Genomic DNA, 17,479 nt, shown 5'->3' on the forward strand with positions numbered 1-17,479 from the left:
ACCTAGAACTTTAAAAATCAGTAGGCTCATGGGAGAGCCAAGAGGGTGGAAGAAACTGAATTCCTACTTGTAAAAAGGCAGCAGAACAAAAAACCCTGTAGAGACACAGCATAGAAGAAGCACTTTGGAAAATGCCTGGGGAGGTGTGGGAGGGAGATTTTTATTTTTTATTATTATTATTTTTTTACTAATCTCATAGCATCTGCTAGAAGAGCAGGTTTGTCAGGAGACTCTGCAGGAATAAAAGACTTGATGGGCACCATTTCCCTTCCCTGCCCCCAGCATAACCATGTGGACACCTGCAGGAACCAAACTCGCACTCATACACCCTACTTAATTGCTAACAGCACATCTCATGTGCCAGTTCTCTATGGACACACCCCCTCCAGCCAGGCCCTGACTCCATGTCCCTTCCTGCAGAGGACGTGCACAAGCTTCTCTAACACCGCATGTCCCACCCCTGCATGCTTTTGTGGATCCACCTCCCTCAAATTTACCTTCCTCTGTCACTGGCAGCTACAGGTCCCCTCCCAATGGCATGGACCCTCCTGGCACCACACACCCTATCCAAAAAAGTTGTAGTATTCAAAACAGTATGCTCTTGACATAGGTCAATGGAATAGAATAGAGAGCCCAGAAGTAAACCCACAATTATATGGTCAAGTAATCTTTGCCCAAGAAGGCAAGAATACTTAGTGGAAAATAGATTCTCTTCAACAAATAGTGTTGGGGAAACTGGACAGCTACATGCAAAAGAATGACACTGGACCAATTTCTTACACTACACACAAAAATAAACTCAAAATGGATTAAGGACCCAAATGTGAGACCTGAAACCATAAAAATCCTAGAAGAAAATGCAGGCAGTAATTTCTCTGACATTTGTCATGGCAACATTTTTCTAAATATGTCTCCTGAAGCAAGGGAAACAAAAGCAAACATAAACTTCTGAGATGACGTCAGAATAAAAAGCTTATGTGCAGCAAAGGAATAATTAACAAAACTAAAAGACAAACTACTGAATGGGAGAAGATACTTGCAAATGACATATCTGATAAAGGGTTAGTATCCAAAATATGTAAAGAACTTAGATCACTCAATGACCCAAATACAAATAAAAATGGACAGAAGACAAGAATAGATATTTTTCCGAAGAAGACATACAGATGGCCAACAGACACATGAAAAAATGTTCAACATCACTCATTATCAGGGAAATACAAATCAAAACCACAGTGAGATATTATCTCACACCAGTCAGAATAACTAAAATCAAAAATTCAAGAAACAAGACAAGTGCTGGTAAGGATGTGGAGAAAAAGGAAGGCTTGTGCACTGTTGTTAGGAATGCAAACTGGTGTAGCCGTTGTAGAAAATTGAAGATTGAGGATGTTCCTCAAAAAATTAAAAAAATAGAACTACCAGGGTACCTGGGTGGCTCAGTCATTAAGCGTCTACCTTCGGCTCAGGTCATGATTCCAGGGTCCTAGTTTCAAGCCCCACGTTGGGCTCCCTGCTCGGCGGGAAGTCTGCTTCTCCTTCTCCCACTCCCCGCTCCACAACGTGTGTTCCTTCTCTTGCTGTGTCTCTCTTTGTCAAATAAATAAAATCTTAAAAAAAAAAAAATAGAACTGCCGTATGATCCAATAATTGCACTATTGGATATTTACCCAAAGAATACAAAAACACTAATTCAAGATGTTTATTGCAGCATTAATTTATATTAGCCAAATTATGGAAGCAGCCCAAGTGTCAATGGATGGATGAATGGTTAAAGGAGATGTGAGATATATATATATGTATATATGTATACATACATACACACACACACACATATATATGTGATATGTATACAGGCACACACACACATTATAATGTATATATACAATGGAATTTTACCCAGCCATAAAAAGAATGAAATCTTGCCATTTGCAACAACATGGATGGATCTGGAGGGTATAATGCTAAAGTAAGTGAAATAAGTCAAAGAAAGTTAAATATCATACTATTTTACTTATGTGTGAAATTTAAGAAACAAAACAAAGAAAACAAAGAGACAAAAAAAAAAAAAACCAAAAAAAACCAGACTCTTAATTACTGAGAAGAAACTGATGGTTACCAGAGGAGAAGCGGGTGGGGAAACGGGTGAAATAGTTAATGGGGATAAAGAATACACACCATCATGAGCACTGAGTAATGTATGGAATTGTCGAATCACTATACTGTACACCTGAAACTAATAACTAATCTAACCCTGTATGTTAACTCTATATATACCATATATATACACACATACCATATATATACATATATACCTCATTCCTATGACAAGGAAGTTCCTAATGAAGAGTGTGTTTCCATTCCATCTCCTGGCACACACTCAGAGAGTCTTTTAGGCTTATTTAAGAACAGGTCCCCATCTACCTCTTTAAAGAAAAGACTTAATCTAAGCACAAGCCGTAGATTAAGTAGGTATTTAGGCTTGTAAGTACTTTTCCCTCTATTCTTGCAGTAACTATTTTCTTAGGTTAATAAGACAAACTTGTAACAGTTATGTAACAATTCTCTTGTAAATCTTAATGTGTACATATCTATAGATATGTGTAGTGACTTATAAAGCACAACTTTGTAGATCTCCTCAGGCAACCAGTCTGGTATTTGCTTAGGAAAAATGGTTTTAATTAAGGTTCAGATTAGAAGTTTTGAAGCCAATGTACTGTGAGCACAGACTCAGCGTGAGGCCTCTTAGCTATGGTTGGTAGCCCTGGTTTCACGGGCTAGGGGCCAGGGAGAACTGACTCAGAGTTCTGGATTCTGTCAGGTTTTCATCCAAAGAGCCAGATGGCAATTATTCCTCTGCCATTTTGCACTTGGAAAGTGTAAGCTTTCCTTAATCAAAATAACAGGGAAAAATGAAGTATTCTCCAAACATCATCTAAGAATATCTATTCTGAAATGAAAGGATAGAACAATAAATCTGGGTGAGCTTTATCTGAAGGCAGTCGTTGGGGCTAAGGAAAAGCTGTTCCACCCGGGGTGCACTGACCCTAAGGCAACCAGCCTGATGGGGCCAAGGCTCTGTTGTGCAGGGTGTATCTCCTGGACAAACACAGTGAAGAAAAGAAATGGCACGGGATGGATCTCCTGTCCCCCATCCTGCCATTCCCCGCCTCTGCAGGCTCTGACACAGCCAGATGCCTGGCCTGCCTCCAACTGGCAGCTGGATCCAGTGAGATCTGAGTGCTCAGAAATGCTACCAAGGACAATCAACACCAACGCACCAGGCCCATGATTCTTTAGGCAAGAGATCAATAGCTTTTATCCTCATCCTACCCTGTGGCTCCTCTCCCATGATTCTGAAACACTCTCCTCTCTTCCATTCCTAATTATTCTTCTGGATCTTTCATGTCCTAATTAACAGAATTCCCTACATCCTCATTCTCTTCACTGCACTATCAAGGAAAACCTGCTTGTTCCCAGAATACGCACCTTTACTAATAGCTTTCTGAGTCAGACACTGATCTTTACGAGCTCTGGAACGCTCTGGGTCAGGAAGTCAATCTTTACACACCTTATTCTATCTGCTACTAGCCATGCACTATAGCTATAAAGCCTTCTTCTTATCCTTGTTGTTATCATTTTATTCCATCTTTAATCCCCATAATTCAATCAGTATTTTAGCATAGCAATCTAGTTGCCGAATCTACTACAGTTCTACCTACGAAATTATCCTTTGCGATTTTATCTTCCACATGGATAGCTCATCAAATATACCATTCTCTCCAAATGACCTTTTTACTCTATCTCAGTTATCAGCTCATGATCACCTATTGGCATTGCCATTATCCCAAACTCATCTACCCCAAAAATTCATAGAAAAAAAAATTCTATCCTTCTAGTTTGCTCATGTACTTATTTCCCTACTTGTCCTTGAACACTATTAAGACCCTCAGTCCATTAATTCTCCTCTTTTCTTCTTATCCTTTATTTCCTTCCTTGGTTCCAGTTTACTCTCTATCCAGGTTAGTATAATTGCCCATCACTCAGACTAATTTTTTTTTCAGACTGTTTTTATACAACCAAACCTAGATGAGTCCATTGACTGCTGATCAATGCTGGGAAAGTCCCATTCTACATCCTCCACCCAATTTCTCAAGCTGTAAATCTTGGGGTTATTTTTTTTTCTTAAAGATTTTATTTATTTGGGAGAGAGAAAGAGAGAGCACAAATGGGGGTGGAGTGGGGAGAGAGACAGAGGGAGATGCAGACTCCATGATGAGCAGGAAGTCCGACCTGGTGCTCAATTCCAGGGCCCTGGGATCATGACCTGAGCTGAAGGCAGACCCTTACCCTACTGTGCCACCCAAGCACCCCAAGCTAGAGATTATCTTGATTCCTCTTCTACCTTCACATCCTATATCTAATTCAAAACTCATCTGCTTTGGCTCTACTTACATTATAATCTTCACTTTCATTGCTCTATTTTCAATACACTGTATTATTATTCACAACTACTTAATGACTCTGCCAGGAATAGGATTAAATTTCTTCATTCCACCAATGCCAGACTTGTTGATATGATTTGTGTAAACAGAAAAAAAAATAAAATGTCACCAAAATGACATACATTTCTTCTGGACAGAGTCCCTAAGAGCTAATGCAGGATTTACTGTATTGTCTTTTTTCTTTCCCACGTCAACAATGATCAAGATAAAGGCTGTGTCAAGAAGTATAGATGACATGAAGCAGAGTGGCTATAGACCCAAGACAGATACTTAGAGTGAGCCAGAAAAGGAGTTTTGTTGTCAAAAGTCACAAATGAAGCTTCTTTGTTGAAAGCTACTGAGATTTTCAGTGGCATTTGCTCCACATCATTACCTATCCTCTCTGATACAATATCAGTCTCCCCAAATCTACTCTCACTCCCACATAGTCTACTTTCAGATCTTTCACTCAGTAGGTTGTATGTTCATATAAAGGCATGGATCAGTTCACAACGATAGGAAAATGTCTTACAATCTTCCAATGTCTTTCAATATACTTAAAATAAAATCCAAATCGTTCCCATGGTATCCCAGCCACTAGCAAATACACTCTGGCCTACTGCTCAGAGTTCATCTCATTCCATCCTGTTTCACTGCACTTTGCCGCATTGGTCTAATTCTTCTCCACTGAACATACCAAACTAATTTCCATCTCAGAGTCTTTGTACCTGCTACCCTTAGTACCTTTGTATCCTGTAAATGTGGAACACTCTTCCCTGATATATTATTGTGGCTGCATACTGCATATCTCAATTTAAAAAGGCATCTCCTTGACGATGCCTTTCTCTAAGTACAACAGTTGTTTTCTCTACCTTGGTCTTTCTATTGAATTACCTCATTGTGTTAGAATCTGAAATTACCTTTCCTCCATTATAAGAGGATCTCTGGATGGACTTCTGTATGTCTTGAATACTGCTGACTCCCGAGTGCCTGGATATATGCTTGACTCAGAGTGGACACTGGGTAAATATTTGTTATCTGTTTACTGACAGATGCAGGGTCAGATTATTACCACTAATAATTAATTTTCACTGTTTTATTTTTTCCTGAGTCCTCAATTCTGTCCCAAAACATTGCATTGCTTTTCTAGTTGCCTTGCTCTATCGATTTTTACTGTGACTAGTCCACAGTGGCTTTCTATTTTTTCTCTAACCTTTTGATGCCCCTATTTCACTCCCTCACTCTTGGTCAGTGAATTTACTCCCTAATTCATAAAGGTACTAACAAGTCAGAGAAGAATTCATTCAGGTTTTTTTTTTAAGATTTTATTTATTTATTTGACAGAGATCACAAGTAGGCAGAGAGGCAGACAGAGAGAGAGAGGAGGAAGCAGGCTCCCTGCTGAGCAGAGAGCCCGATGCGAGGCTCAATCCCAGGACCCTGGAATCATGACCTGAGGCAAAGGCAGAGGCTTTAACCCACTGAGCCACCCAGGCGCTCCACATTCAGCTCTTTTAACGCCAGAACTGAAAATCAACTTTTTTATTAAGACTTTATTTTTTAAAGCAGTTTAAGGTTCACAGAAAAATTGAGGGGAAGGTATAGAGGTTTCCCATATATTCTCTGCTCCTACACACATTTAGCCTCCCCCATTACCAACATCTTCCAGTAGAGTGGTATGTTTATTACAATGGATGAACATATATCAACACATCATAATCACCCAAAGTCCATGGTTTACATTATGGTTCATTCTTGGTGTTGTACCTTTTCTGAGCTTGGAAAAATATACGATGATTTTGGTCTATCATTACAGTATCATATAGAGTATTTGCATCGTCCTAAAAATCCTGTATGCTTTGCCTATCCTTGTCCACTCCAGTCCCTGGAGACATTGATCTTTTTTACTGACTCTATAGTTTTGCCTTTTCCAGAATATCACATGATTGGAATCATACAGTATATAGCCTTTTCAGAATGGCTTCTTTCACTTAGTAATATGCATTTAAGTTTCCTCCATGTCTTCTCATAGTTTGATAGTTTACTTCTACTTAGTACTGAATTATTCCATTGTCTGAATGCACACAATTTATTCATCCATTCCCCTACTGAAGGACATCTTTGTTTTTTCTGATTCTTGGCATTTAAGAGTAAAGCTGCTATAAGCATCCATGTGGAGGTTTACGTGTGGTTGTAAGTTCTCAACTCTTTTGGTAAATACCAAGGAACTATTGCTAGATAGTATGATAAGAGTACATTTCATTTTGTAAGGAACCACCAAACTGTATTCCAAAGTCTGTTCATTTTGCATTCCCACCAGAACTGTATTCATTAATGTATATTACTAATGTATTCAGTAATAAGAGTTTCTTTTGTTCCACATGATCACTAGTATTTCATATTGTCTGCATTCTGGATTTTGGCCATTCTAATAGAGGAGCTGTGGTGTGTAGGTGTGTAGGGTCTCATTTCTGTTGTAATTTGCATTTCAAAGCATCCATTATTTTCCTTAAATCAGGACTTAATATTTTCTTCCTTCTCCTTGTTTCATTGGAAGAGCTACCTCTCATCATAGTTTTAACTAATTTCTCCACTTATTCATTCTTTTAATTCCATCTCCTCTTCTGCCTCCTTAGGACATTTGTCCTAAGGCATCACTGCCCAACACAATTTTGACCTCTCTTTCTCTGCTTCATCTTACCACTCGATATGTAAACCAGATCAAGTCTCATATTAAAATTAAACACAATCCACCTTCTCTTCAGTTCCCCCCTTTCCAAACACCTGATCCCTCTCCTCCCATTTCTTCCTCCCACATGTACACCTTAATATACTGCTCTCTGGCTAGTACCTTCTATATTCCTTGAGGCTGTTTTCACCAAAGAAATAAGCAACTATTCCCAGGCCTCTTCCTCTGATGGATTTATTTGACCCTCACCTTGCTCTGACCCTTGGTTCTACTTGGAGTGACATTTCTTTCTTTCTTAAAAATCTTCCCTGGTTTTTTTTTTAGAAATCAGACGTTCCTAATTTTCTTCCTTTTCCTCCAGCCATTTGTTCTCATCCTTGGAGGCTCATTCTTCTCTACCTGAATACTATTTCTCTAGTTTTTACCCATTCATCTCATCCTACATTTTTCCCCCTCTATGACCTGGCTTAATTTTATGTCTTTAATATGACCTATCAGCTTATGGCAGTGGAATATACATTTTTCTTGTCCAGATTTCTCTCCTCAAGTTCAAAGCCTACTTAGCATCTCCACTTTTATATCTCACCCATACCTCAAACTGAGCAAGTTTAAACCTAACTTCCCAGTTGCAAGTATTTTTATACCTGAACCACAGATAGCTTCTTAAATGGTCATCCCAAAGCCAACCTCCCACACCCTGAACCATCAGCCTCTTTTCTCCATTCTGTATTCTCCATTCAGTTATCCTCTTTAAATAGTACTCTGATTTTATGAAATCCTTTATAGAACTCCTTAGCCCTTTAAGGATATTTCTCCAAAATCTTTAGGATAAAATCTGATTTCCTTAACCTGGTCTATAAGACTTTAAAGATTTGTTCTATTGGAATTCTTTTAATTCTTCAATTCTTAATAAAGGCCTATTAACTTGACCTTTGAATGTATGCTTTTCTTTGCCTGGAACATTATCCCTTCTTCCTCTATCCAATATCCCATTCACCTGGGTGATGCCGACATATTCTTCAGTTCTCAGTTTAGATTTTTTTCTTCAAGTAGCCACAGTTCATCTTCTCTTGTAATTTCATCACACACAGGTAGGACCCTGTTCCTCACACTACCTGTATAGCCCCTGGCTTATGGTAGATGCTCAGTAAAACTGCTGAATAAATGAATCTATTTATAAAGATGACAGAAGTCAAAAAATGTATCACTAGCTTATTTTAATAGTAAATCAAACATTAGCTTGTTTATTTATTTTTAATCCCGAACTATTTTTCACTCTTGTTGATAACCTCAAATGAACGGCTGAATGTCGAGAGCTTTTCAGGATGTTTTCCCTGCGCTATAAGCTAGCAAGAAAACTAAAACTAGTTAGAAGAATATTTAATAATGTCAAAACCGATACTGATTTATTGAGGGGGGAAAATCCACACGATGATACAGTAAAAATTACATTTGCTTTAGGAAGCCAAGGTTCTAAAGCTTTTGACTCGTGTCATGACATTTAAATTCATTTAGTTTTTCATCTTTCACAAAATAATTTTTGAGATGCTAGTTTTTTATCTGTTCTTTGTATTTTCCAGGCAGGTACATGGTTCCTTTGCCTCAGAGATCTTGACAAATGTGAGGGCAATATCTGCCTGTCTTTGTAACTTAAAGTTCCCAGACAGGGAAGAAAGTAAGCTCCATTTGGCCTTTGGACTTCAGAGACAAGAGATCATGTTGATTTGAAATAAAGGCACAATCATCAGGAGAATGGAGCATAAATGAGGGGGGTTGTAGCATATTTTGTCTTGCCTAAGACATCAGACTTTTGCTAGATTATCTGTTATGCTTATGAGAGGAAGGAACAGTAACTGTGACTGAATTTCTTATCAGTCTGGTGGGATGGGAATTAAGTGTCAATTTAATTTATTTTAGACAAGAATATATATGTCATGAGTACCTGAACTTGTAAACTAATATTCAAACCTTGTATATATTTTTCAACTTTATTATCCATAAATTCAGAATATGAAATGCTTTTCTAAATTCCCTTCCAAACTTGTAAACATTACAAGTATGTAGAAAAGAATTTCACAGTAAGTGATCACCCCTAAAAATGTAAATTTATATCATTAACAAGATCTTTACTTTCTGCCTTAACTATTTCAGAAAGAAGATGAAGTAGTTATAGATTAATTTTACCAATATAAATTCTTAGTTTGTTTTCTTTTTTTTTTTTTAAAGATTTTATTTATCTGACAGAGATCACAAGTAGTCAGAGAGGCAGGCAGAGGGAGAGGTGGAAGCAGGCTCCCTCCTGAGCAGAGAGTCCAATGCAGGGCTTGATCCCAGCACCCTGAGATCATGACCTGAGCCGAAGACAGTGGCTTAACCCACTGAGCCACCCAGGCCCCTCTGTTTTCTTTATTTTTATCTCAATAACAGAAACAAACAGAAATAAAACAAAATTCCTAAAATTCCTTTTTAATGAAGAACTCCAGAGGATAGATGAATAGCATTTTTATGGTAAATTTAGCATTTCAAGTTCAACCCTCAATCACATACATATAATCACCATATATATTTTTTCTTTTTTTTAAAGATTAATTGAAGCTGTGAAAGCCAAGAAAAAGGACTTTGTGAGAACTAACATTACATTTTAGTTTAGAAGTTAATTTATTTCAATTATCCACTGACCTAAAAATCAATATTTTTTCGATTTTAATCACTATAAATTATAAAAATGAAGCACAGACATTTCCCTGAAGGTGATGAATAACCCGAAATATTGCAATCAAATGTGTAATAGGTGAAAAGCTAATGTGCCTTTTGTGATAATTAATTTGTAAGTTGCAATCCAAACTATTTACATGCAATATTTTGTCACTATTTGTAATGTATTTCCTTTGGAAATACAGCATTATATTCAGTTTGTTCAGTTTTTAATGTTAATTTCTAATTAGCATTAAGTTTATCTGTCATATTATCATGACCAAATGTATTTGCACACAGAAAATAGAATGCAAAAGATGTATTTTTTAAAACATAATACATTGCTTTATGCTAGTCTGTATTTTTGTTTAAATCACTAATGTTGGAAACTTTTGTTTAGAAAAATGAGATGATAATTAACAGTGTACATTTTCCATATAGACTATGGAGATAATTTTGCTTATAAAAGAGTAATATAAAGGTTCCTGTAATAATTAACTACTATATTTGGATACTACACACTGCTTTTTTTTAAGAAAACAGTACATTTTACAGAAAATGTATTATGAGTCCATTCAATTTTACAGGAAATGTATTATGATTCTGTGGAATTTTTTTTCTTGAAGTATTCAGTTAAAACACAAATTAATTAAAAATTCAAAATAAAATCTTTATGACCAATATTACATAGATTCAATTTTCCCTAACATCCCTACCTTTCTTCTATAATACTCCTCTACAACGAGGTAATTACTAATTTACAAAAATCCCGTCCTCTCCATGCTTTTACAGAGAAGCACAGAAAATGGATTCCCATCTTTACTCTAAACTTTACAGTGTTGAATTACAGGGAGATGTTGGATTATCTACCTAAGCAAACTGCTTTCTTCCTGACATGCCCCCTCATTGAACCAGATCCCAGCTATGCCTAATAAGGGTAAGAAATGCAGACTACAGGCAAACAAAAGTCAATCTGTCAACATAACTAGAAAGACAAAAAAGTGAAGAGCTTAGTGGTGCGTTAAGTTTCTTCCCGTCTTAACAAGCAGACAAACCACATCACGCACCCAATTGCTCAGTCCCCCAAATTAGGAGACCTTTTTGTTCCTCCTTTTTTTCCCCACAATCCTTGGCCCCAAAATAACCCATCATTAATTTGAATATGCCTCCAAAATTTATTTTTAATCCGTTGGCTTCTTTCCAATTTTATTTCCATCACCTTAATTTACAGATTGCTAATACAACCTTACAAATTGCTCTATTTCTGCTTATGTTTGCCCAATTTTTAATCATTCTCCATATATAATAACAAAGTGAGAAACTACAATATAATTTGTATAATTACTTATCTCTTCTTCAAACATCACAGTGTCTTCCCATTGCATTAAACTTAAATCCGCATTTTTACCACATCCTACAAGTCTCTGCTTGTCTTGACTTCTGTGTAGTCTCCAAACTCATACCAATCTCTCTTTACCTCAGGATGCTCTACCTACACTGGCCTCCCTTCTATCTCTTAAACAAGATATGCCTTTGTTCTGATTTCTAACATGTGCTAACCAGTTTTTCAAAATGTTTGTAGCAATTTTCTTGCCAGTACTAGTAAATGGTAGTATATAAGAATGATTCCAGTAGTAAATCTTTTAGTAGGTGGTAGTTGGATTTTGATAGATGGATTTGGCAGGTGGATGGTTGTATCTTATTTTGGTCTTATTTCGCATTGCCCAGACGACTGGTGAAACACGGCAGTGTTTCATATGATATATAGGATACTTGAGTACTTCCTTGGTGAAGATCTTGTTCAAACCCCTTGGTCATTATCTCTTGGATTATCTCTATCTTTTTCTTATTGATTTGTAGAAATTCTTCCTATATATTGTATGTAAGCCCTTTATTAGTTATTATGCTTTTATTTTCACTCAGTATTTTGATGAAGAAAGTTTTTAACTATTATAAACCACTTTATGAATATTTTCCTTTGTGGTTCCATGTTCTAGAATCCAATTTCCTAAAAAAATTAACTGATGTTAGAAAAGTATTTTATCAGTCAATTAAAGCCATAATAATGCTATACAACAAAGCAGCACAAAATTCAGTTGCTTAAGGTAATCATTCTTGCTCAGAGATCTGCAGTTTAGTTCTGTCTTGGCTGATTTAGGCTGGGCTCAGATGGATTTGGCTTTAAGCTAAGGCTAAATCTATGTCTACTTCTTATAGGATTTAAACTAATGGGCTAGTCATAACTTGTTTTGTTTGTTTGTGGTTTGTTTGTTGTTTTTGTTTTTTTTTTGCCCATAGTAATAGCAGAAGTTTTAGAGGATGAGTACATTTAAGTACTTGCTAGTTTCTTACCTGCTTACAACCAATTGAGCAAATCAAGCTACATGACTGAGTCCAAAGTCAAAAAGCAGGTCTGTACATTCTAACACTGATAGAAAGAACTTTATAATCACATGACATAGTTAATGAAAAATAGTTGGGGTGATAAATTGGGAATAATAATGCAATCTACCTCAGGCATTCTCTTATGTTACCTTCAACAACCATTCTTGTTTTGATTCCATGCTAGATCTTGTGGTAGGTAGAATAATGGTCCCGCATAGATGTCCACCAGGGACATCACCAGGGACCTGTGAATATGGTAGTGTACATAGTATTGAGAACCTTGCAGCTGTTATTAAATTATGGATCTTGAGATGGGTAGACTCTCCTAGATTATTCAGGTGGGACCAATATAACCACAGTGCCCTTTAATAAAGGAAGGGGGGGATCAAGAGAGTCAGAGAAGGGTATGTGACAACAGAAGGAAGGTTGAAATAATGAGGAGCCCTGAACCAAGGGATTTAGGTGGCCTGTAGAAACTGGAAAAAGCAAGAAAATATATTTTCTCCTTGATGCTCCAGAAGAAATGGATTCCTGCTGACCCATTTTGGACTCCTGACCTCCAGATAAATAAATTAATAAATTTGCATTGTATTAAGCCACTAAGTGTGTGGTAAGTTGTTTTAACAGCAATAGGAAACTAATTCAGAAATATAATTTACCTGGAATTTATTTCTACAGTGTCACACAGATTTTTTTTTTTTTAATTTTCACATGTGGGTTTTTGAGTGCTTTTGTGGGTATAGAAGTTTTGCATATCTTGTGCTGTTATTGTAAATTCATTCTAATTTTGTGAAATATTTGTTACTGTGTCAGGAAATAAATTTGTGTGTATGTATACTGACTTTGAATAATGCAGTCTTACTTTATATGGGTGGGTTAATCTCAGCTCGTCTGGATAGAGCCCGTGTTTATCCTCAGAGCTGCCTGCAGCACAGCAGTGATCCTTGACCAATTCTATAGCATATATTAACTAAAGATAATTGATATTTTGTAATATGAGTCTGTGAGTTTTGGGGGTAGGAACAGGACACACAGGTTGTTAACATTGTTTATTAATAATAATTAGATTTATGATTTTTCACCTGATTTTAGTGGAGCCTTAGGAGAGTTTCTATACTTTACCAACCATGGGTGCTTGACCAGCCTGCTGTAAGAGACCCCACTATAAGATGGGCTTCTGGAACTAAAATGCTTTACACAGGTATCAGTGATGGTCTGAGACACGTAAACAAGAGTGTGTCCTATGTGACTTAATGCCTACAGGACATAGAAGCCTGTACTTGAGATCTCTGGACTAGTGTTGTTATTAAAAACTGAATCCTGTGAGTCTTTTTCAATAGTCAAACACTCTAGGTAATTACTGTGCAATTAACAGACTTGCTAAACTCACTTACTAGTTTTTATAATTTACGCGTCAATTGTTTGTATACAATTATATTGTCAGCAATAATTATAAGGTTTTTTCCTCCCAAATTTCGTACACTGTTTTTCTTTTTTTATGACACTGACTATGATGTCCAGTTCAATGTTGAACAAAGTAATGCCAGCACGCATCTTAACTTATATAATCTCAGAGGATAAATGTCTACTATTTAACAAGTATGATTGTTCTAAGTTGTGAAGATATTTATCAGATTGAGAAAATTCCCTTCTGTTCTTATATTGCTATTTAAAAAATATAAATAGATATATAATTGTATCAAATTTTTATTCTATATTTATTGAGATGATTGTATAATTTTTCTATCTCATTCTGTTAATGTGTGAATTAGATTGTTAAAACAACTTTGCATTCCTGAAATAAGTCCACATTGGTTGAGATTATGATCAGTTTTATACATTGCTGAACTTTGTCAGCATTTTGTTAGAATATTTCTTCTACATTTATGAGTGAGATCAATTATAAATTGGCCTAGAGTTTTCCACAATAGATAGATGCCCATAATAAAAGTATGGTTTCAAATGCTGGGCTGGCTCTCTGAGCTTTTCGCTTAAAGATATTGGCCTTGTAATTATTTATTGCCTGTTACAGCTCTCTTAAGCTTTCAAAAATGTGTCTTTGATGTGTTTTCCAGGTTTTTGTTTGTTCTTAGTTGAAGATTAGGCCGAAAATATGTAGTCCATCACTACTAGAAGCAAAATTCACTCCTTTAATATTTTTCAGAATTATATTTTTTACAGAAATAATATACATATCTTATTGTCATATTTTCATTTAAACTAAATACTTATATTACTAGTGTTCTAGAATTTCATTATTTTATTTCCTAACAGTAGAATTAGTTATATTTGTACCTTTTTTTCTAGCTAATTTGCAGAGCTCTCTTGCTAGTTTTAATAATTCTTTAGTTAATTAAAATTCACAAATAATTATGCTCCATGTCTCAAATATATATTTCTTTTTCTTTTTTTAAAATAACAATTTATTTATTTTTTAAGATTTTTATTTATTTATTTGACAGACAGAGATCACAAGTAGGCAGAGAGGCAGGCAGAGAGAGAGGGTGGGGAAGAGGCTCCCTGCTGAGCAGAGAGCCCGATGTGGAGCTCGATTCCAGGACCCTGAGATCATGACCTGAGCTGAAGGCAGAGGCTTAACCCCCTGAGCCACCTAGGCGCCCCATATGTTTCTTATTTTAATTCCATGCCTTAATGAATTTGCAAGAAATTCTCAAGATTAAATGAGAAAGCTAAATACCAGTTCTAATGTTGTGATTCTGCTTTCAATAGGGGTGCTTTCAAGGTTTTACTATTAATTGGGATGCTAGTTTTTGATGTACCATGATGGATATTTTATAATGATACAAATGTATCTTATAAATCCTAAGAAGTGATTTATTTTTCATTAAATACGTGAACAACACCTTATATTTTGTTTTCTGTGGCATGTCTTCTCAGCACCAATGGAGTTTATTATACAACTTTTATTCCTCAACAGATTTTCTGTGTACATATATGCCATTTCTCACAATTACATAAAGTTGTGTATTGATAAGGTCAAGTAAGAATGAAAGAGCTCTCATCTGCTTGTTTGATTTAATCATGTGGAATCTCTTTCAGGGACAGAATACTTTAAAATTCAAGGACTACTTTAAAAATACTTTGAATATTTGTTTTCAATTTAAAATCATAAAAAAGTAGGTGTCTGTTATAAGGTTGTCTAAATTTTCACTCTTTAAATCTGCTGTAATAAAAAGAAAAACCTTGGATATTATATTACTAAAATGTCTGTCAAGCCAAAGTCTGTGTTTAAAGAATAATCTTAAAGAAAGATATATTTTATATTTAGTTATTTTAATTGCTTGATTTAAGTAAAGTTAGTTGTAATAGGGAAATAAAAGTGACTGCAGTGAATCTAAGGGATAAGATAACACACTTTAGGGCCAAATCTCAAATTCTTATCCATTCAAAGAAATAAAAATACCCTACATGAAGAAACTGTTCAGTTTTTGTTGTTGTTTTTTTTAAGATTTTATTTATTTATTTGACAGAGATCACAAGTAGGCAGAGAGGTAGGCAAAGAAAGAGAGGGGAGGAAGCAGGCTCCCTGCTGAGCAGAGCACCCGATGCAGGGCGTGATCACAGGACCCTGAGATCAAGACCTGAGCTGAAGGCAGAGGCCTCAACCCACTGAGCCACCCAGGCGCCCCAGAAAGTGTTCAGTTTTTGATGTTTTATCTATCATTTGGGGAAAAATAATCATATTAATTCTTTTCTTAATGGTCTAATATTGATCATAAAATAGTTCAATCTAGTAATGCAAACAAATACATCTTAAATTCATTCAAACTTTGTTAAAAAGAGATTTAAAAGGTTTATACATGGTATTAAATAAAGTAATAATTCGAAACTTAAATCTCTGGGTAGTTCAAAAGTCTGGATATGGCACCTCTAGGACAAAAGAACTAATTTCTTCCCCTTACCCGATACTAACTATAATAAAAAGAGACAAGTTTCAATGTACATGTGCATTTGAAAAAAGAAAGAAAGGGAGACTCCAACATTGTGAATGTTCCCTCATTTTTTGGACGTTCTCTATTCTTTTACATTTTTATTTGCAAATAAACCAATTCTCCCTGAGCTCAGCTCATGTTAAACATAACCAACTAGAGCCAACATACAAACATCCAAATTCTTACAAGATGTCTCTTTTCCAAGTTAACAAAATATCAGCAAATATTTTACCTTTGAGTAACAAATATCAACCTCTGTCTTGCTTCTAGTGACAGATTCCTCCAAACCCACCCCTAACCACTAAGCTAATGCTTCTTCCCTCACCTCTTTTTCTGGGGGTGGGGTATGGTAACCATATATTGGTACTTGTTCAGATTTCTATAGGAAAAGAGAAATCACTTCAAGATTGTCAGGCAAGAAAGGACTTAATATAGAGTACTGATTCTTTATAAAGCCTCTGGAAATAATGAAAACTTGAAGAGCTCATAAAAACACTATTGACAATCTCTGTTTCCTGCAGCACCAAAGTCCATCATAAGTGAAAAGAGAAAGCCCAAAAGGTGTTATAAAAACTCACATCTGCTCTCTGCTGAAGCTTTTGTGCTTGCTTACTAATGTCAAGGAGACAATAATGTTTCTGCTTCTTTTTTGTCTTCTGGGTCTGGCACAACCTTTCCTTCGGTGGAGTCTAAACCAGATCTCTGCAGGAAAGAGTGTTTGGGAAATGTAGATTTTAGGCTTTCATTCCTAATTATAGGAAAGAGCTAAGAAGGGCAGGGATGGGCTAAGAAGAAAGAGAAGTATAAGGTACCTGTTCAAAGCATGGGAGATGAGAATAACTTTGGGCTTCTTAAAGGAACACTGGGGGTAAAAGATGGTATTAATAATGACAATATAGCTAACCATTTAAATGGAAGATTATGTATTTCAGGTATAGTTTTGTGTATATTCCAACATATTTGATGGAGTATCGTCTTTAGAATATATTTTTGTATTTTAAAAAGTTTAATTGTGGAAAATACACATAACATAGAATTCACCATCTTAATCGATTATTTTTTCATCTTTATCATTTTTGAGTATACAGTTCAATAATGTTAATTATATTCACATCGTTGTACAACAAATATCCAGGACTTTATCTTGCACAGCTGAAGCTCTATACCCATTAATAATTTTCCATTTTTATTTCTCCCCAAACTCTGGCTATCAATATTCTACTTTCTCTTTCTATAAATATGACTACTCTGGAAACCTCATGTAAGTAGAATAA

The 17,479-nt window shown here is 35.8% G+C and overlaps 1 protein-coding gene across 1 annotated transcript in view; it reads right to left on the reverse strand.

The window, feature by feature from the left end:
• LOC111157037 (polypeptide N-acetylgalactosaminyltransferase like 6) overlaps positions 1-17,479 on the reverse strand; it is a 1,188,224-nt gene that overhangs the window by 691,329 nt on the left and 479,416 nt on the right. The window lies entirely within an intron of this gene.

The sequence above is a fragment of the Enhydra lutris genome, unplaced genomic scaffold, assembly GCF_002288905.1.
Source record: "Enhydra lutris kenyoni isolate GAN:26980312 unplaced genomic scaffold, ASM228890v2 scaffoldscaffold3, whole genome shotgun sequence".
NCBI lineage: Eukaryota > Metazoa > Chordata > Mammalia > Carnivora > Mustelidae > Enhydra > Enhydra lutris.